The 22,921-nt window shown below is 37.1% G+C and overlaps 1 pseudogene; it reads left to right on the top strand.

Moving 5' to 3' along the window:
* The first annotated feature begins 11,044 nt into the window (after positions 1-11,044).
* On the top strand, positions 11,045-20,993 carry LOC105531894 (annotated as a pseudogene).
* The last annotated feature ends 1,928 nt before the right edge of the window (positions 20,994-22,921 follow it).

The following is a 22,921-nucleotide window of genomic DNA, read 5'->3' as shown; positions in this document are numbered from 1 at the left end:
CCTGATGTGAATGACGAGTTGATGGGTGCTGACGAGTTAATGGGTGCAGCACACCAATATGGCACAAGTATACATATGTAACAAACCTGCACGTTATGCACATGTACCCTAGAACTTAAAGTATAATTTAAAAAAAACAAAAAACAAAAAATAAAATAAAATAAAATTTAAAAATTAAAAAAAAAGTGCAGTAAAAAAAAAAGATATTGAATAAAGCTGTTTTGTGTATGTGTATGCTGAGTGCGCATAAAGTTAACTTTTTTGTTTTATTAAAAATTACTTCTGTATTTTGAAAAAATTACAGTCAGTAATTTTCACTTAAAAGCTCTTATTAGGAAATGTGGAGATTACACACACACACACATGCGCACACATACACACACACAGTTGAGGCCCTCAAATGTGTGCTGAGCCCTGAACTGGGGCCCTTCCTGGAATTTGATTATTCAAATGCCATTTTACCTAGTGGGCTGGAATTTAAGCTCTCCTCACTTAGCTTTAGTTCAGTGACACCTATGTTGAAGGTTTTAAATTATTTTAGATTGCAAATGCCACTGGTTCTCTATTTGACTTGGGGTCTTTCATTGAGAGCTTTAGAAAACCTAATCTCTAGTCCACTCACAGGTATCTTCCATGGTCAGAGGGAATTAACAATGGCAATTTGAAAAAGATACAATACCTATGTTTCTAGAAAAAATTTAGAGGTGGCATTCTATGTTAGCTCTTTCTTTAAGAATGTGAGTCCAACGGCTATGAGATCCTTTGATTTGTGACATCCACAGAAGCACAGGAAGAAGGAATGATTCATCTATTCAACAAGCATTTCTTTGAACACTGTATGTACCAGGTTCTGTGTTAGGAAATGGAAATATGAAGATAATAAGACACAGTTCCTACCTTTAAAATGCTAATAGTTCAATGACGATTGGAGCAGGCACGCAAACAAATCACTGGGTTAGAGTGTGAAAGATACTGTATGGCTTATAAGAATGGGGATGACGGTTGGGTGCAGTGGCTCATGTCTGTAATCCCAGCACTTTGGGAGGCTGAGGCAGGTGGATCACCTGAGGTCAGGAGTTTGAGACCAGCCTGGCCAACATGGTAAAACCCTGTCTCTACTGGAAATACAAAAAATTAGCTGGACATGGTGGCAGGCACCTGTAATCTCAGCTTTTTGGGAGGCTGAGGCAGGAGAATTGCTTGAACGTGGGAGGTAGAGGTTGCAATGAGCCAAGATCATGCTGTTGCACTCCAGCCTGGGTGACAGAGTGAGACTCTGTCTAAGAAAAAAAGAATAGGGATGACACAAAAAATGTGGTCAATTCCCAATAGATAAGTGGATTTAGAAAAAAAGCCTCCCAGAAGCAGCAAGTTGGTTCTTTATAGATGGATAGATATTTGGCAAGCTGGCAAGGGGAAGAAGGGCCTTGTGGGTAGATGGAGCAGCATGAGTGAAAGCAGAGAGGAATGAGAGACTCAGGAAATTTTGGGAAGCAAAATATAGTTTGGAACGTCTGGAATTAGGGTGGATGGATTATGGTAAAGAAAAAGATTAGGAGTTAGGACTCAAATTAGTAAATTACTTCTTCTAGCCAACCTAAGAAGTCTGGAATTTGTCATAGAGGTTATGGAGAATTCTTGAAGGGTTTTCATTAGGAAAGTAACATGGTGCAATTTTCAGTATACAAAGATCATTCTGGTAGGGAGTGGATTGAGAAGAAAAAGCTAGAAGCAAGACAATTTGTGAGGAAATATTTGCAGCCATTCATTGTGAAATGATGAATGAAGGCAGAAACAACAGCAGGGATTGAGAGTACAGGGTGTTTGGAAGACATATAGAAGCTCAATTATTCCTGCCTGAGAATTACTCCTCTCTTCCTCAGGGCTGGAAAGTCCACAGCCATCTTTGTGCCATGTGTTCTTGACCCTGTAGTTGCAGCTGATTGGATCAGGGGGTATATTTGCCTGAGATGGACCAATCAGGTACTCTCTATTTCTCAATCAGTTAGTCCCCATATGTGACTGAAACTGAGGATTATATAAACTGTGAGACAGCCATCTTCTATAAAATGTAAAAAGAAGTAGAGAACTGCATGACCTCAGGAAAAGGAAAGAGAATGTAAATGACACAGAGAGAGAAACAGAGATGGGAGAACCTGTAGACTGAGAAGAGGTGGGGGAGAGAGAAAAAGACAGGGAGACAGAGAGACAGATACATATACAGAAACAAAGACAGAGATAGAATGGGAGCACTCCTCTAATTTCCAAATATTCTCCCAGGGCTTTGTTTCTTCTCATAAGTTAATGGAGAAGAGATGGTCAAGATAATCAAAGGTCACTAGGCATGCATGGAGGTAAGCCACCATGAGGAAGAGTCAGCAGCAACAACAAATGACAGATTTAGAGCTTTAAGAACTACAGATATGGGCATTTTCAAATACATAATGTAAGAAAGCTATCTATAAATGTTTAAATAAATAAAGTATAATTCACAAAAGATGAGTATGTAAATAGACTATAATAAATGACTATTTTTAATACAAACAATGGAAACTTCTAGAAATGAAAGTATAATTGTAGAAATTTCTTTAATGGACAAGTTAACAGTGGTTTAGGTGATTAGATAATTGATTAACTAGAAGCAGAACAAGATAAAATGCCTAGAATTCAGGAAAGGGTAGGTGGAGGAAAAGAGAGGAGAAGAGAAGAGATAAAAACATGAAAAAGAAGTTTATAATTTAGAAGACAGTATGAGAAGATCTAATATATGTCTAATTGGAGTCCTAGAAGAAAAGACTAGAGAAAATGAAGGAGGGCCAAATTTGATGAGATAATGGCTGAGAACTTTTAGAATTGATGAAATACATGAGTCCACATGGTGAGGAAGCATATTGTATACCACTTAGGGTTTTTTCAAAAAGCAAGTCATGATTAGACACATCAGAATAAAGCAATTCATGACTAGACACTGGTATTATGATACCAAAGATAAAAATATATTTAAAGCATTGATAAGGAAAAGGAAGATTACATAGAAATAAATGAAATAAGGGAGATTATATATTTTTTCCAGTTTTTTATGATGATAAAATATACATAACATAAAATTTATCATCTTACCTTTTTTTTTTTTTCTTGAGACAGAGTCTTGTTCTTTTATCCAGACTGGGAGTGCAGTGGCGTGATCTTGGCTCACTGTAACCTCTGCCTTCCAGGTTCAAGTAATTCTTCTGCCTCAGCCTCCCAAGTAGCTGGGACTACAGGTGGGTGCCACCATGCCTGGCTAATTTTTTTGTATTTTTAGTAGAGATGGGGTTTCCCCATGTTGGCCAGGCTGGTCTGGAACTCCTGACCTCAGGTGTTTCACCTGCCTAAGCCTCCCAAAGTGCTGGGATTACAGGCATGAGCCACTGCATGGTAAGCCTCATCTTACCATTTTTAAGTATGTAGTTCAGTGGTATTAAATACATTCATAATTTTGTACACTCATCACCACCATCCATCTCCATAACTCTTTTCATCTTGTAAAATAAGAACTATACCCATTAAACAAACAATAACTCCCTATTTCTCCTACTCCCAGCTCCTGGAAACCACTATTCTACTTTATTTCTATGATTTTGACTGCTCTTAAGTACCTCATATAAGTGCAATCATTCAGTGTTTGTCTTTTTCGTGACTGACTTGTTTCACTTAGCATAATGTCCTTAAAGTTCATCCATGTTGTTGCATACTGCAGAATTTCCTTCCTTTTTAAGGCTGAACAGAATGAATAATATTCTGTTGTAAGGATATACCACATTTTACTTATCCAGTCATTCATTGATGGACATTGGATTGCTTCCATCTTTTAGCTATTGTAAATAATGCTTCTATGAACACAAGTGTACAAACAAATCTTCGAGATCCAACTTTCAATTCATTTGGGTGTATACCCAAAAGTGAAATTGATGGTTCATATGGTAATTCTACTTTTTATTCTATTTTTAACTTTGAAAAACTGCCATGCTGTTTTCCAGTGGTTGTATAATTTTACATTTCCACCAACAGTGCACAGATGTTCCAATTTCTGCACATCTTTGCCAACCTTTACTTTTGTTTAGTTTTGTTTTGGATAGTGACCATCCTAATGAGTGTAAAGTAGTATTTCATTGGAGTTTTGATGTGCATTGTTCTAATAATCAGTAATGTTTAGCACCTTTTCATTTATATTTCTTTTGGGAAAATGTCTATTGAACTCCTTTGCCCATTTTTGAATTGTGGTTTTTGTTCATTTGTTTGTTTTTGAGTTTTAGGAGTTTGCCATATATTCTGGATATTAATCTCTTATCAGATATATAATTTGCAGATTATTTTCTCTCATTCTGTTGCCTTTTTTTTTTACTCACTGTTTACCTTGTTTCTATATAACCTGTTAAAAGGTGTGATGGCAAAAAAATATTCCAGCCACAGTAGCAATTAAAAAACACACCAAATACCCCTAAAAAAAGAAAAAGTGTGAGATGTATACAAAATATAAAAGAAGATTTGAGTAAATATATAAAAATATGTATTCTAAAATGGAAAGCTCATTTGAAAAACTTCAATTCCTCTCCGAGTAATTGAGTAATTCATAGTTTACCACACTTCCAGTTGAAATTCTAGAAGAACTTAACACAATCAGAATTTAGAAATGGACAAAATTTTCCTGGTTATATTTCACCTGGGAAATTAACAAGTGAGATTACTATAAAATATTTGGCAAAAAATAATTAAGATAAAAACAGATACTTTCTCAGCTGGGTATAAATGGATTATAACCTAAGAAAGTAAAAAGGCTATATGAACAAGAATTAATGAACAAATTAATGAGAGGAAAAAAAAAAAGGCCAAACACAGTGGCTCATGCCTGTAATCTCAGCACTTTGGGAGGCCAAGGTGGGAGGATTGCTTAAGGCCAGGAGTTTGAGACCAATCTGGGCAACAGAGCAAGAAACTGTCTCTAGAAAAAAAATTAAAAGATAAAAAAAAAGGAAGGAAGGAAGGGAAGGAAGGAAGGAAGGAAGCTGTGCATGGAAGTATGAGCCTGTCATCTTAGCTACTCAGGAGGCTGAGGCAGGAGGATCACTTGAGCCCAAGAGTTTTAGGCTGTAGCAAGTCATGATTGTACCACTGCACTCCAACCTGAGGGACAGAGTGAGACCCTGTCTCTAAGGAAAGGGTGGGGGTCAGGGGGTGGGATGCGTGCTGAATAAATGACTCTGAAACCATTTCAAATAATACAAGAATTTCATGTATAAGAAAGGAAACTCACAAACCAATTAGAGGTGGATTATGCAGCAGATGGTGATAGTAGTTTTTCATGCACAAATTTTTATGAAGACCAATCTATTTTGTTGTTGTCGTTGCCTGTGTTTTTGTTGTTATAGCCAACAAATCATTGCCAAGTCCAATGTTGTGAAATTTTCCCCTATGTTTTCTTCTGAGGGTTTTATTAAGTCTTACATTTAGGTCTTTAATCCATTTTGAGTTAATTTTTGTATATAATTAGGTAAGGTTTCAACTTTATTCTTTGATATGTGGATATCTAGTTTTTCCACCACCATTTGTTGAAAAAGCTGTTCTTTTCCCCATTGAATGGTCTTAGCTTCCTTGTCAAAAATTATTTGACTGTACATGTGAGGGTTTATTTTTGGGCTCCCAATCCTATTTATTTGATCTGTATGTCTGACTTTATGCCTTTATGGCACTGCCTTTATGCCAGTACCATACTGTTTCAATGACTGTCGCTTTGTAGTAAATTTTGAAATTAGGAAGTGTGAGTCTTCTAGCTTTCTTCTTTCTTGAGATTGTTTTGGCTATTCAGGATCCCTTGAAATTCCATATGAATTTTTGAATGGGTTTTTCTGCAAAAAAAAAAAAAAAAAAAAATCACTGGGATTTTGCTGGGGTTGCACTGAATCTGTAGATCTCTTTCTGTAGTATTGACAGTTTAACAATATTGTCTTCTAATGCACAAACATGAAATTTGTTTCAATTTCTTTGTGTCTTAATTTCTTTCAGCAATGTTTTGTAGTTTTTATTGTTCAAGTCTTTTACTTACTTAGTTAATTCCTAAGTATTTTATTCGTTTTGGTGCTATTATAAACAGAATTTTAATAATTCCTTTTTCATATTGTTCATTTTTAGTGTATAGAACTAAAACTATTTTTTGTGTGTTGATTTTGTATCCTGCTACTTTGCTGAATTTATTTATTAGTTCCAACAGTTTTTTGTAGAATCTTTAGGGTTTTCTACATATAAAATTATATCATCTACAAACAGAGATAATTTTACTTCTTTCTTTCCAATTTGGATACCTTTTACTTCTTCCACTTTCCTTATTTCTCTGGCTAGAACTTCTAGTACTATGTTGAATAGAAGCAGAAAAAGCAGACATCTTTCCTTGTTCCTGATCTCTGAAGAAAAGCTTTCAGTCTTTCACCATTGAGTGAAATGCTGCCATGAAAATTTTATAAATGCCCTTTATCATGTTGAGGAACTTCCCTTCTATTCCTAGTTTCTTGAGTGTTTTTATCATAAAAGGGTATAGAATTTTGTCATATGTTTTTTCTGTATGAATTGAGATGAACATGTGGTTGTTTCTATTCACTGTGTTAATGTGGTATATTCTGTTAATCAATTTTCATATGTTGAATCATCCTTGCATTACAGGAATAAATACCACTTGGTAATGGTATATATGGTGTGTAGTCCTGTTAATATGCTGCTCAATCAATTTTGTTAATATTTTGTCAAGGATTTTTACATCAATAATCATAAAATATATTCTTTTAAAAGATTAAAAGGGTTTTTGTAAATCCTGGACAAAATATTAGCAAAATGAATTTTATGACATAATGTTCTTTTCTTGTAGTGTCTTTGTCTGGCTTTGGTATCAGAGTAATGCTGGCCTTATAGAATGAGTTAGGAAAGGTTCCCTCTACAATTTTGGGGGGATAGTTTGAGAAGGATTGGTATTCTTCTCTAAATGTTTGGTGGAATTCATCAGCGAAGTCATCAGGTTCAGGGCTTTTCCTTGTAAGAAGATTTTTCATTACTCATTAGATATTTTCACTAGTTATAAGTCTATTCAGATTATTTATTTCTCCTTGATTTAGTCTTGGTAGGCTTTCTGTTTCAAGGAATTTGTCCATTTCATCTAGGTTATCTAATCTGTCAATACACAATTGTTCATAGTACTCTCATAATCTTTTCTATTTCTGTAGAATAAGCAGTAATGTCCACACTTTTATTTCTGATTTTAGTAATTTGAATGTTCTCTTTTTTTTCTTAATATACCTAACTAAACATTTGTCAATTTTCTTAATTTTGTCAAAGAACTAACTCTTGGTTTTATTGATTTTCTCTTGATTTCTATTCTTTATTTTGTTACCTCTACTCTAATATTTATTATTTCCTTCTTTCTGCTACCTTTGAGTTTAGTTTGTTCTTCTTTTTCTTTTCTTTTCTTTTTTCCTTTCTTTTTTTTTTTTTTTTTTTTTTGCAACAGGATCTCACTCTGTCACCCAGGCTGGTGTGCAGTGGTGCAATCATAGCTCACTGCAGCCTTGACCTCCCAGGTTCAAGCAATTGCCTCACCTCAGCCCCCTGAGTACTGAGACCACAGGCATGTGCCACCATGCCTGGATAATATTTGTATTTTTTGTAAAGATTGGATTTCACTATGTTGCTCAGGCTGGTCTTGAACTCCTGGGCTCAAGTGATCTGCTTGCCTTGGCCTCCCAAAATGCTGGGACTACAGGCATGAGCCACTACACCCAGACTGTTCTTCTTATTCTAAACTTGTAAAGTTAGGATGTTGATTTGACATTTTTCTTGTTTTTTAATGTAAACATATATAGCTATAAATTTGCACCCACAGACTGCTTTTGCTTTGTCCCATAAGATTTAGTATGTTGTGTTTTCATTTTTATTTGTCTCTAAGTATTTTCTAATTTCCCATGATTTTTCCTTTGACCTATTGGTTGTTTAAGAGTTTGTTGTTTAATTTCCCCAAATTTATGCATTTTCTGTTTCACTTCTGTTATTCATTTCTAACTTTATGTCATTGGTCAGAGAAGATACTTTGTATGATATCCGTCTTTTAATATCTATTGAGACTTAATTTGTGGCCTAACATTTGATGCATCCTGCAAAATGTCCCATGTGCACTTGAGAAAAGTTTGTATACTGTAGTTGTTGGATAGAGGATTCTGAATATACCTGTTAGTCTGGTTGGTTTATCGCATTGTTTAAGTCTTCTGTTTCCTTGCTTATGTTTTGTCTGGTTGTTCTAACCGTTATTGAGAGTTGGGTATTGAAGTCTCCAACTATTGTTATAGAACTATCTCTTTTTCCCTTACATTCTGTAAGCTTTTGCTTTATATGTTTTGATGGTCTGTCCTTAGGTGGGTAAATGTTTATAATTGAATATCTTCTTGCTATATTGGGTCTTTTATTAATGTATAATGTCCTTCTTTGTCCACTGTAGCCTTGTAAGTTTATTTTGGCTGGGAGCAGTGGCTCATGCCTGTGCTCCTAGCATTTTGGGAGGCTGAGGCAGGTGGGACACTTGAGCCCAGGAGTTCTAGGCTAGCCTGGACAACATGGTGAAACGCCATCTTTACAAAAAATACAATAGTTAGCAGGGCATGGTGGTGCTTACCTGTAGTCCCAGCTACTTGGGAGACTGAGGTAGGAAGATTACTTGAGCTGGGAGGTCAAGGCTATAGTGAGCCAAGATTGTGCCACTGCACTCCAACCTGGGTGACAGGGTGAGACCCTGTTAAAAAAAAAATAAGTCTATTTTGCCTGATATTATTATAGCCACTCCTGCTGTGTTTTGGTTACTATTTGCATGGAATATTTTTTCCATGCTTCCACTTTTAATCTGTTTATATCTTTGGATCAAAAGTGAGTCTTTTGTAAACAGTAAATAGTCGGACCATGTATTTATCCATTCTGCTAATCCCTGTGTTTTGATGGTAGGGTTTAATCCATTTGCATACAAAGTATATACTGATAAGGAGAAACTTAATTTTTTTCATTTTGCTATTTGTTTTTTATGCCTTATAGCTTATTTGCCTCTCATTTCCTGCATTTATTGAGTGTCTTCTTTTATGTTTAGTTGATTTTTTGTAGTGAAATTTTAAAATTTCTTTCCATTTCCTTTTGTGTACATTCTTTAGCTATTTCCTTTATGGTTACCATGGGGATTATACTTAACATCCTAAAGTTATAACACTCTAATTTGAATTTATACCAGCTTAAGTTCAATAACATACAAAACTCGGCTTCTTTACAATCCTGCCCCCACCTCTTTCAGTTGTTAGTGTCATAAAATTACATCTTTTTATATTTCGTGCCCCAAAACCTAAAGTAATAATTTATTTACATACATTAGTCTCTTAAATTATGTAGAAGATTGGCCAGACATGGTGGTTTATGCCTGTAATCCCAGCACTTTGGGAGCTCAAGGTGGGTGGATCACCTGAGGTCGTGAGTTTGAGACCAGCCTGGCCAACATGGTGAAACCCCGTCTCTACTAAAAATACAAAAATTAGCCAGGCATGATGACGGGCACCTGTAATCCCAACTACTGGGGAGGCTGAGGCATGAGAATCTCTTGAACCCAGGAGACAGAGGTTGCAATGAGCCGAGATTGTACCACTGCACTCCAGCCTGAGCAACAGCGCAAGACTCTGTCTCAAAAAAAAAAAATGTAGAAAATAAAATGTGGAGTGATAACCTACAAGTCACATTTGGCAGTTTACTTTAAAAGTAAACAGAACTTCTTAAATTAATCCATCTTGGGGCCGTCTTGTGATTCATGGCAACATCCTGTTCCTGAGTAAAGAATGTTATCTGAGTTTCTCAAATTATTGACGTATAATGATTAATTTATAACCTACTGACATCAAAAAGGCTGCTGATTTGTTTCTGAATCATAAGGTTTTGGTGATTTGTTTCTGAATCATGAAGTTCCACTGATTGTCTTGTGCATAGACATTTTAGCCTGTATGTTGCCCTGTATGTTGTACTTTGCAGCCAATCTTTGTATTGTACCTGCCAATGAAAAAGGACAACTTCACTATGAGGAATCCCTCTCCCTTCTCCTAAACTTACTTATAAAAGCCTTCCAACTTGTAACAGATTCTGGAACATTCCCAACTTTCTGATGTGTCTTCTCAGGTTGATCCTCACATTTGGGTTCCAGTAAACCTTTATCAAATTTCAGTCAATAGGAGTTACAAGCCAAAGTTACAGTAATACTAGCTTTTAGACTAATAGTTTTTAATGTATGAATCTCAAACGATGCAAAAAACAAAAAATAGAGTTACAAACCATTGTTACAATAATACTAGCTTCTGTAAGTGTCCATGTATTTACCTTCACTGAGATTTTTATTTCTTCATACAGCTTTGGGTTACTGTCTAGTGTTCTTACATTTCACCTTGCAAGATGTAAGCATTTCTTGCAGGGCAGGTTTAGTAGTGAACCCACTCAGCTTTTGTTTATCTGGGAATATTTTAATTGCTTCCTCACTTTTAAAGGAGAGTTTTGCAAGATAAAAGATTCTTGATTTACAGGTTTTTGGTGTTTTTTTTTCTCTTTTAACCCTTTGAATTTATTAGCCCACTGGCTTCTGTTTTCCAAAGTTTCTGATGAGAATTCTGATGATATTCTAATTGAGGATCTCTTGTAAGTGAAAAATCGCTTTTCTCTTGCCACTTTCAAGATTCTATTTTTGTCTTTGGTTTTCAAAAGTTTGATTATAATGTGTTTTTGGGTGAATCTCTTTAATTCTTATTTGGAGTTTGTTGAGTTCTTGTGTTTATGTTCAAGTCTGTCATCATGAAAATAAACTAATCAACATAAGCATTAAAGTAAAAGCATTCATCCATGGAATCACCTGACATCATCTTGTACTACAGCCTCTCAGAGTTTGTCGGTTCCTTAAGGGTTTTATCTGATTGAAATAATTTTCTGATGTGTGAATCCCTCAGACTGAGAACCTTGGCAAATGGCTGCCAGCTTTCTCTACGTAAGAGGAGGAGAGGGAGAGAAGAGATTTGATTCAGGTAAGGGACACATACTTGCTCTCTGAGAAGGCTTTTTTATTTTGAAGAGCTCTTTCTGTAAGTTCTTCTTGACACTCCCTTAGCCAAACACCAACTCAGACTATCTCAGTCCCAATTCCAAACTCTGGGAGACAATCAGCTGGCCTGGGTTTGGTCAACCATGGCTCCAGGAGCAAGGTCATGGTTTGGTTGCTGGGGAAAAGGTGGGCCTCTGAGGCCCTCTGTGGAAGGTTCCTGGATAAATCATTGGTTTGTACACTGGGCAGACCATTCAAAAGTTATACCCTTTAACTACTATTCCCTTCATTCCTGCAAATATACCCATGTGTTCTCTCAGCTCATAGTCTTAGTTCATTGTATAATATGGTTGCAAATCCTCCCATCACCTTGAGGGTTAATTTTGGGGCACACTCAGGTTTGGCAAAGAATTCTTTATCGAAATACTTTAGGTGTGGTTCCATAGCTCCAGGGCAATAGAAAAGTCACTGCATTTTCTATAGGGGCAATAAATGTTGCGGGGAGTGGTTAACTCCAGATCGTTAATGCCATATTTCTCTGGTGGTTCATTGTTATATCCACTAAAGTGCAAGATTTGTTATTGCTGCCTACTAGACAATTTTCCATTCTTCATTCTAGCAGTTTTAGACCAATAGACTAGTACGGACCCAAGACAATGCTCTCACTGGGCTAGAAGAAAAATGAGAAAAATGAGGACGATGCAAGATACATGTGTGAGTGTAATGTGGCCAACTATTCCTTTTTGGTCAATACTGATATTTATTATGATATTATTCCATTCCTACTTGATTGTTAAAAGAGATGTTTGCAACCCTATGTCAGTCCTCCAAACCCAACTACAGTAACAACAAATTATAGCTCTGTGAAATCCAGAAATATGGCAACAAAAATTAATCTATAATTAACAAAATTATATCTCAGTTATTTAAGGGGCCATTAGCAATTTGTGTTTACCATATTAATGAGAACATTTGGCTGGGTTTGGTGACTCATGCCTGTGATCCCAGCACCTTGGGAGGTGGAGGTGGGCAGATCACTTGAGCCCAGGAGTTCAAGACCAGCCTGGGCAATACAGCAAAACCCTGCCTCTGCAAAAAAACCTAAAAATTACCCCTGCATGGTGGTGCATGCCCGTCATCCCAGATACTCTGGAGTCTGAGGTAGGAGGATCACCTGAGCCCAAGGACGTCAATGCTGCAGTGAGCCAGGATTGTGCCATTGCACTACAGCATGGGAGACAGAGCAAGACCCCGTCACACTTGTGCGCTCGCGCATCCACCCCCCCCACCCACCCACACACACACACACACAAAGAGGACCTTCATGATGTTCAGGAAGAATGCCAATAGGCCTCAAGATTTCTTCCTTTTTTAGTAGCAGAGAGTATATACTGTAGCTAAGGATAAGAGTCCTTCAGGATAAGGAGGGCTCTGCCCTTGAAAGAGCTGTAAGAAAAGGAAGATCAAAGCAATTAATCCTTGGGCCTCTTCAAAGCAGGAAGTTTCTCAGGCAAAAAAAAAAAAAAATTCTAGTTTTCATCCCTGACCTCAAAGTACTCTGGTTCTCTGCCTCATTACCCCAGATTTCCTGTAATTTAACCAGGACTCTCTGATTAAGCAATTACCAGTTCCACATCTTTCATAGCATCTGCATCTGACACCATTAGCCAGGCCCTATTGACTATTCTTTACCACATCCTGCCTCACCAGCTTCTCCTCCCCACTAGAAATCCCAGTTTCCTCTGTGAGCCAGTCTTAACATCTGCAATCTCTGATTGCCGCACTCTCGTCTACCTACCTTTTCTTAGATTTGAATGTCTTGACACTCCTGATCTATTTATTCTTTAATTCTTATACTGAATATTTTCTCTGGACCAGGCATTTTTCTGGGTTCTGAGGACACAGATGAATGGTCTTGGTCCTTGAAGAGTGGCTGGTATACTGGGGAAAGAGAAACAATAGTAGATGATTTTAACAATCATATTCAAACTAGGGTCTGGGATTCTAGTGCCCACATTGGTATTTCTGCTGAAACCAAGCAATACTACTTTATTTGTCTCAGACCAAAGAGAAAAGAACGGAAGTGAATTGATATGGTCCCAAGGCTTTAAGGAAAGGCTGACAATGTTTTGCAATATTTGAAATGGGTAAGCTGAGTCTTTGCTCCCTGCTTACAGCACAAAAGTAGTTCCTAGGTTCCTATACCCCTGCCCTAAGGTGGAGTGTTCTTATCTCTCAAGTCCGTCTTTTAAGGGATTTGTGCCAGAGTACTGATGTAGGTGAGCTTTAAAAACAGATACAGTCCCCAAACCAGAAAACTTTTAAGAAACTGAGAGTACACAGTTGGAGCACTTATCTCTTGCCACAGTAGTGCTGTATAACAAACCATTCCCAAACTCAGTGGCTCAAAACAACCACTTATTTCAAGTCTGTGGATTCTGCTGATCTTGTCGGTGGTTCTGTCATAGCTGGTACTCACCTGTTAGTGGTTGACTGGCCTTTGGTTGATGAAGACAGCCTCGGCTGGGAAGAATGGCTTTGCTCCATGTGTCCTGTGGTGCAGGTGGAGGAGCAAGGGAGAGTAGACTGGGCAAGGGCTTTGAGGCCTTTGGCTTAGGGCAAGAGCATAGACACTTCTGCCGCTTAGACAAGTCATAGCCATGCCCTGATTCAAGAAATAGGGAAATAGACTTCACTTTCTGATGAGAGAGGTGCAAAGTCTTATCACAAAGGGCATGAGTATAAGAAAGTAGAATAGAGAGGCCATTTTGTAATCAATCCACCAAACTAGACTCCCAGCTTTTTGAAAAACAGCGCCCTTTTCCTACCTCAATGCTGTGACAGAGAAAGAATGACTAAAGCCACACTAACATCAGTGATGAGATGGTAGTCCCAGATACTAAAAAGTGTACATCCAGTGACTCCAGGGAAGAGAACAAAGTATTGTTGATGATTGGTTAAGTACACTTATGAAATATCTTTAGGGACACCCTGAAAAAACTAGCAGTACTCAGAAACACAATAAACGTGGTAGTCAATCCATTCACTTTAACCAGAGGCCACTCTGGCAGAATGTTTTACCTAGCTTCTTTTTTCTTTTTGATATTTCTCTCTGTCTTCTTTCCTAACCTCCTACCATTCCCTTTCCTTTTACACAAATACTTTAAGGAGACTATTTCTTGCTTTGCCTTCTAACAAAGTCTGAAAACAAAACAAATTGTTTAAAGAAAGCAGCAAAATTAATAGAGAGAAGGCTTTCCCCTTAGAGATTAGAATAGGATTCCCCAGGGAAGGTCAGAGAAAAAGAAAAGGAGGTAGGTGAGAGTTGAAAGGCAAGTGGTCCTGTGCCTAATTTCTGGGCAGCGTGCCTGGCCAGCAAACAGAGCATACCCAAAACAGGGGGCCAGAGATAGAAGCAGCAGAAAGAAAGTATGTCAGGGAAACAGCAGTGATTGCTGACCTCTTGACGGGAGTCTCACAGACAAGCCTGAGGGATAGTATTATGGACTTGTTAAACATGCAGACTCTGGATCCAGACTCCAAGGGTTCCTGTACTAGCTCTACCATTCACCAGCCTGTGTGACCTTGTACGAATCAGGCGACTTATGTGTCATTTGACTTCATTTGTTAAGAGGGTGCCACTTTGAATGGTTGCTGTTTAAATTAAATTAATTAATGTATGCAAAGTGTTTAGTTAATTCCTGGCACACGGTAAGCACCATGAAAAGATAATCTGTCATTATTATTATATTATCTCAGCACCAATATTTTTAGTCCAGTAGCCAGTTCGGCCTCTGGATGATTCCAGAGCTATCAGGGAGGCAGAGACAGATCCTAATGTACCCACTGCATTCTCCAGGTCTTTGCACTTTATAAGCCTCAGGGATTTAGATACAGCCCTGGAAAAAGGAGAGGAGAATCCAGATTTGCTGAAATCTTGTTTCTGCCACTCTGATGAAATAAAATCTTCAGATAAGAATCAGGTTGGATAAGATAAAAATAAAACATTTTATTTCTTACATACCCACCTTTATGTATTGGGATGGCTCTTATTTTGAGGTATGTTCTTTCAAAACCTAGTTTATTGAGAGTTTTTAGTATGAATGGATGCTGAATTTTATTGAAAGCCTTTTCTGTATCAATTGAGATAATCATGGAGGTTTTTGTCTTTAGTTCTGTTTATGTGATGAATCACATTTATTGATTTAGATATGTTGAACCAACATTATGTCCCTGAGATAAAGCCTACTTGATTATGGTGGATAAGCTTTTTGATGTGCTGCTAGATTCAGTGTGTTAGTATTTTGTTGAGAGTTTTTGCATAGATCTTCATAAAGGATATTGGCCTGAACTTTTTTGTGTTGTATCTCTGCTAGATTTTGGTATCAGGATGATGCTGACCTAATACAATGAGTTAGGAAGGAGCCCCCCTCCACCTCAAATTTTGAATAGTTTCATTAGGAAGGGTACAAATTCTTTTTTGTACATCTGGTAGAATTCAGCTGTGAACCTTTCTGGTCCTGGTCCTGGGCTTTTTGTTTTGTTTTGGTTAGTAGGCTCTTTATTACTTCCTCAATTTCAGAACTCTTATTGGTTTGTTCATGGATTCAATTTCTTCCTGGTTCAGTGTTGGGAGGGTGTATGTGTCCAGGAATTTATCCATTTCTTCTAGATTTTCTAGTTTATGTGCATAGATGTAGTAATAATATTCTCTGATGGCTGTTTGTATTTCTGTGGGGTCAGTGGTATATCCCCCTTGTTGTTTCTGATTGTGTTTATTTGAATCTTCTCTCTTTTCTTCTTTACTAGTCTAGCTAGTGGTCTATCTATTCTATTAATTTTTTTCAAAAAACCAGCTTCTGGACTTGTTGATCTTTTGAATGGTTTTTTGTGTCTCTAGCTCCCTCAGTTCAGCTCTGATTTGGGTTATTTCTTGTCTTCTGCTAGCATTGTGATTTGTTTGCTCTTGGTTTTCTAGTTCTTTTAGTTGTGATGTTAGGTTGTTAACTTGAAATTTTTCTAATTGTAATAAATGTGTTAAATACACATAACATGAAGATAACTATTATAGTCTTTTTAAGCTTACAGCTTGGTGATATTAAGTATATTCACATTGTTGTGCAACCACCACCTCTATCTGGCCCCAAAAGGAAACTTCATACTCATTAAACAGTTATTTTTCATTCCCCTATCCCCTGACAACAACCAATCTGCCTTCTGTCTCTATGGATTTTACCTATTCTGGATATTTCATATAAATTGAATCATACAACATGTGACCCTTTGTATCTGGTTTCTTTCATTTACTATGATGTTTTCACAGTTCAGCCATGTTGTAACAAGTATTGCTACTTCATTTCTTTACATGACCAAATAATATTTATAGTTACGTGTATATCACAATTTGTTTATCCTTTCATCCTTCGATGAACATTTGGGTTGCTTTTACCTTTTGGCTACTGTGAATAGTGCTGCTTTGAACATGTATGTGCATTCATTTGTTTAAGTACATTTATTTAGGAATAGAATAATAGAATTGCTAGAGAGTGTGGTAATTCTATGTTTAAGTTTTTGAGGCACTGCCAGACCATTTTTGTTTGTTTTGTTTGTTTGTTTGTTTGTTTCGATGGAGTCTCCCTCTGTCACCCAGGCTGGAGTGCAGTGGCGCGATCTCTGCTCACTGCCACCTCCGCCTCCCAGGTTCAAGTGATTCTCCTGCCTCAGCCTCCCGAGTAGCTGAGATTTCAGGCACGTGCCACCATGCCCAGCTAATTTTTGTAGTTTTAGTAGAGGTGGGGTTTTGCCACATTGGCCAGGCTGATCTCGAACTCCTGATTACAGGTGTGAGCCACTGCACCCAGACTGCCAAACCATTTTCACAGCAGGAATAGGTTTTGATGGAATCAAATTCAGCAAGGGGATATAACAATTGTAAACATATGCACCTAACACCAAAACATCCAAATATATAAAGTAAATGTTAATCTAAAGAGAGATAAACTGCAATACAATAGTAGTAGGGGACTTCAACATCCTCTTTCAGTAATGAACCCATCATCCAGACAGAGAGAAAATCAACAAAGAAACATTGGAGTTAAACTACACTCCAGACCACATTGTCCTGACATTTACAGAATGTATCATTCAGCTGCTGCAGAATACACATTCTTTTCATCAGCACATGGAACATTCTTCAGTATAGATCATATCTTAGGCCACTATGTAAGGATCAGCAATATCAAAATAGTCAAAATCATATCAAATATATCTTCTGACCACAATGGAATAAAGCTAAAAATCAGTTAGAAGAGAAACTTTGGAAACAGCACAAATACATGAAAATTAAATAACATGCTCCTCAAAAATTAAATATCATGTTCTTCATTGACCTGTTGATCAATGAGAAATTAAGAAAAAAGTTGAAAAATGTCTTCAGACAAATGAAAATGGAAACACAAAATATCAAAATCTATGGGATACAGCAAAAGCAGTATTAAGAGGGAAGTTTTTAGCAATACACACCTACATTTAAAAAAAAAAGACTTCAGATAAAAACCTAACAAAATACATAAAGGAGCTAAGAAAGCCAGAGCAAACCAAACTCAAAATAAGTGGGAAAAAAAAGAAATAACGGTTAGAGCAGATATAAATGAAAATGAGACTAAAAAAGCAGTTAAGAATCAACAAAATGAAAGTTTGCTTTTTTTTTTTCTTTTTGAGATGGAGTCTCGCTCTGTCACCAGGCTGAAGTGCAGTGTCACGATCTCCACTCACTGAAACCTCTGCCTTCCAGTTTCAAGTGATTCTCCTGCCTCAGCCTCTGAGTAGCTGGGACTACAGGCACATGCCACCATGTCCAGCTAATTTTTATATTTTTAGTAGAGCAGGGTTTCACTATATTGGCCAGGTTGGTTTTCATCTCTGGACCTTGTCATCTGCCTGCCTTGGCCTCCCAAACTGCTGGGATTACAGGCATGAGCCACTGTGACCAGCCAAAAGTCTGGTTTTTTAAAAAAGATAATATCAATCTAGCTGGAATAAGAAAAAATAAATAAATAAAATAAAAATAAAGAGAAGACCCAAATACATAAAATCAGGTATGAAAAGGGAGGCATTACAACTGATACTACATAAATACAAAGGATAATTAGAGACTATTAGGAAGAACCACATCCTAACAAATTGAAAAACCTAGAAGAAATGGATAGATTTCTGGAAACATGACCTACCCAGATTGAACCATGAAGAAATAGAAAACATGAACAGACCAATAATGAGTAATGAGATCGAAGCAGTAGTAAAAAGTCTGCCATCAAATAGAAGCCTGGAACCCAGTGGCTTCACTGCTGAATTTTACCAAACATTTAAAGAAAAACTAATACAGACCCAATTTGAATGATTCCAAAAATTAGCAGAGGAGGGAATACCGCTAAACTCATTCTACAAGGCCAGTATTTCCCTGATACCAAAACCAGACAAGGACACAACAACAAAAAAATGGTAACTACAAGCTAGTGTCTCTGGTGAACATAGATCTAAAAATACTCAAGAAAATACCAGCAAACTGAATTCAACAACACATTAAAAAGATCATTCACCATTATTCATCCCAGTATGCAAGGATGGTTCAATATATGCAAATCAATAGATGTGACACATCACATTAACAGAATGAAGGTCAAAATAATATATTTCAATAGATGCTGAAAAAGCATTTGATAAATTCACCATCTCTTCATGATAAAAACCCTCAACAAACTGGCTATAAAAGGAACATACCTCAAAAAAGTAAAGACCATGTATGGCAAGCCCACAGCTAATACCATGCTTAATGAGGGAAAATTGAAAGTCTTTCTTCTAAGATCTGAGACAAGACAAGGATGCCCACTTTCACCACTTTTATTCAACATAGTACTTGAAGTCCTAGTCAGAGCAATTAGGCAAGAGAAGAAAATGAAGAGCATTCAAATTGGAAAGTAACAAGTTAAATTATCCTTGTTTGCAGATGACATGATCTTACATTTGGAAAAACCTACAGACTCCACCAAAAAAACTATTAGAACTGATAAACAAATTAAGTAGAGTTGCAGGATAGAAAATCAACATACATAAAACAATAGCATTTATATATACCAACAGTGAACAAGTTGAAAAAGAAACCAAGAAAGCAATCCCATTTGCAATAGCTACCAAATAAATAAATAAATAAAACACTTAAGAATAAATTTAACCAAAGAAGTAAAGATCTATACAATGGAACCTGTAAAACACTAATGAAAACAATTCAAGAGGACATAACAAATGAAAATATATTCCATGCTCATAGATCAAAAGAATTAATATTGTTATACTATCCAATGCAATCTACATATTCAGTTCAATCCCTATCAAAATACCAATGAGAACTACAATCTCTGGCTCTTCTCTGGCCAGCAGCAGTGTTTCCTTTTTTCCTCCTGCCATTGCCATCTCTGCCTCTTCTCACCATTCTCACGCTGTTGCATGTTTTTACCTCCACGTTGTTTCCACAGCCTGTGGCCCAGGCCACCTTGGATATTTCTGCTGAAGGTAACCACATCTCTCCTTAAAAATATCACGAAAAAAAGAGAATATGCTTTACCCAAATCTTTGAGCCATTATCTCATGGCAAACTTTCTGTCCAAGTGTACACCTACCCAGAGGGCCTAGGAGAATTGCTGTGTAGACAGCAGTTCAACTTCAGACACTGAGCCACCTTGGGAACCCAGCTGATGATGGGGGACTCCATCTCTCAACTTGTCCATTTTGTTGCATATTCTAAGAACCAAGACATAGGCTTGGTGACCCATTCCTTACTTTTCCTGGTTTATGACTTTTAGTTTTGTGAAAATTCAGCTGAGATAACAGGATTTATTGATGATGCAAACTATTTCATTGGTCTGTTGGATGAAGGAACAAACCTTATAAATGTTATTGATAACTATGTTTGTTGAACATTCTCGAACAAGGCAAAAATCTTTTTTTGTAGGAGATCTTGGAAAGACTGTGAAGAAACACAGTCAATGGCAGAATGTAGTGGCTCAGATAAAGCCATTCTACACAGTGAAGTGCAACTCTACTCCAGCTGTACTTGAGATTTTAACAGCTCTTGGCACTGGATTTGCTTGTTCCAATAAAAATGAAATGACTTTAGTAAAAGAGTCATGTGTATCCGCAGAAAACATTTATGTAAGTCCTTGCAAGCAAGTGTCTCAAATAAAGTATGCAGCAGAATTTGGAGCAAATATTATGACATGAAGCAATAAAATTGAATTGAAGAAAACTGTATGTAATCACCCAAATGCCAAGACTGTTTTTCCTTAAGTTCACTTGATTCACCTATTGCTGGATTTGTGAGCACTAACAACATAACCAACATACTTCTTACAATCTTCAGGCTTCATGTGTGCAGGTGATGATGTAAATGAACTCTGCCTTGATCATCTCCTCTTCTCTTACGGTCCTGCCACATTTTGCAACAGAAGATAATATTGGTAGTGAAGAGGGTAGCATGAAGTTTGGTACTTCCCCCTAATAACTGTAGGCATTTTTTTGGAATATGCTAAGAAACTTGATGTCCAAATGATTGGGGTTAAAATTTCATGTTTTAGGTGCTTGCAAAGAATCTCAAGTATATGCACATGCTCTATCTGATGCTCGATGTGTGTTTGGCATGGTTAGAGACTTTGGTTTTACGATGAACATGTTAGATATTTGTGGAGGCTTCATGGGAATTATTAATTGGTATGAGATGCAAGATGCAGGAATTACTTCAGACACAATGATGAAGAAATTCTTCTTTGTGCCTTCATGCATTCAGCTGAGCCAAGAAGACAGCATTTCCACTGAAGTGTAAACAGTCATTATTGCTTTTTTAAAATCACATATATGTACACTTTTTAAAAATTTTATGTTTCCATAGGTTTTTGAAGAACAGGTGGTATTTGGCTACATGCATAATTTCTTTAGTGGTGATTTGTGAGATTTTGGTGTACCCATCACAGTATACACTCTACCCAATTTGTAGTCTTTTATCCCTCACCCTGTTCTCACCCTTTCCCTCTGAGTCCCCAAAGTCCATTGTATTATTCTTATGCTTTTGCATCCTCATAGCTTAACTCCCACTTATGAATGAGAACATATGATGTTTGGTTTTCCATTCCTGAGTTATTTCACTTAGAATAATAGTCTCCAATCCCAACCAGGTTGCTGCAAATGCCATTAACTCTTTCCTTTTTATGGCTGAGTAGTGTTCCATCATATATATACACCACAGTTTCTTTATCCACTCATTGATTGATGGGCATTTGGGCTGGTTCTACATTTTTGTAACTGCAAATTGTGCTGCTATAAATATGCACATGCAAATATCATTTTTTGTATAGTGACTTCTTTTGCTCTGGATAGATATCAAGTAGTGGGATTGCTGGATCAAATGGTAGTTCTACTTTTAGTTCTTCAAGGAATCTCCACACTGCTTTCCATAGTGTTCATACTAGTTTGCATTCCCACCAGCAATGTAGAAGTATTACCTTTTCAACACATCCACACCAACATCTATTATTTTTTAATTTTTTGATTATGACCATTCTTGTAGCTTAGCAGGACAAGCCGCAGACAAGAACCCCTCAGACACCGAGCTGTAGAAGGAAAGGGCTTTATTCAACTGGGAGCATTGGCAGACTCACATCTCCAAAAAACGAGCTCCCCGAGTGAGAATTCCTGTCCCTTTTAAGGGCTTACAACTCTAAGGGGGTCTGCATGAGAGGGTCGTGATCGATTGAGCAAGCAGTGGGTATGTGACTGGGGCTGCATGCACCAATAATCAGAACAGAACAGAACAGAACAGAACAGGACAGGGATTTTCACAATGCTTTTCCATACAGTATTTGAAATCTACAGACAACACAAACAGTTAGGTCAGGGGTTGATTTTTAACTACCAGGCCTAGGATGCGGTGCTGGGCTGTCTGCCTGTGGGTTCCATTTCTGCCTTTTAGTTTTTGCTTCTTTCTTTGGAGACAGAAATTGGGCATAAGACAATATGAGGGTGGTCTCCTCCCTTAGTAGGAGTAAAGTGGTATTGCAGTGTGGTTTTGATTTGCATTTCACTTATCATTAGTGATGTTGAGCATTTTTATCATATGTTTGTTGGCCATTTCTATATCTCCTTTTGAGAATTATCTATTCATGTTGTTAGCCCACTTTTTGATGGGATTGTTTTTTCTTTGCTTATTTGTTTGAATTATTTATAGTCCTTTGTTGAATATATAGATTGTGAAGATTTTTCTCCCACTCTGTGGGTTTTCTGCTTATTCTGTTGACTGTTGCTTTTGTCGTGCAAAGCTCTTTAGTTTCATTAAGCCCCACCTATTTATCTTTGTTTATATTGCGTTTACTTTTGGGTTCTTGGTCATGAAGTCTTTGCCTAAGCCTATTGGTGTCTAGAAGGGTTTTTTCCAATTGTTATCTTCTAGAATTTTTATAGTTTCAGGTCTTAGATTTAAGTTCTTCATCCATCTTGAGTTGATTTTTGCATAAGGTGAGAGATGAGGATAATTCCTTTCTCCTACATGTGGCTTGCCAGTTATCCCAGAACCATTTGTTGAATAGGGTATCCTTTCCCTACTTTATGTTTTTGTTTGCTTTGTTGAAGATGAGTTGGCTATAAATATTTGGGTTTATTCGTGGGTTCTCTATTCTGTTCCATTGGTCTGTATGCCTATTTTTATACCAGTACTGTGCTGGTGACTATGGCCTTATAGCATAGTTTGAAATCAGGTAA

Source organism: Mandrillus leucophaeus, unplaced genomic scaffold (assembly GCF_000951045.1).
Source record: "Mandrillus leucophaeus isolate KB7577 unplaced genomic scaffold, Mleu.le_1.0 Scaffold92, whole genome shotgun sequence".
Taxonomy (NCBI): domain Eukaryota; kingdom Metazoa; phylum Chordata; class Mammalia; order Primates; family Cercopithecidae; genus Mandrillus; species Mandrillus leucophaeus.
This window is presented reverse-complemented; position numbering and strand designations above follow the sequence as displayed.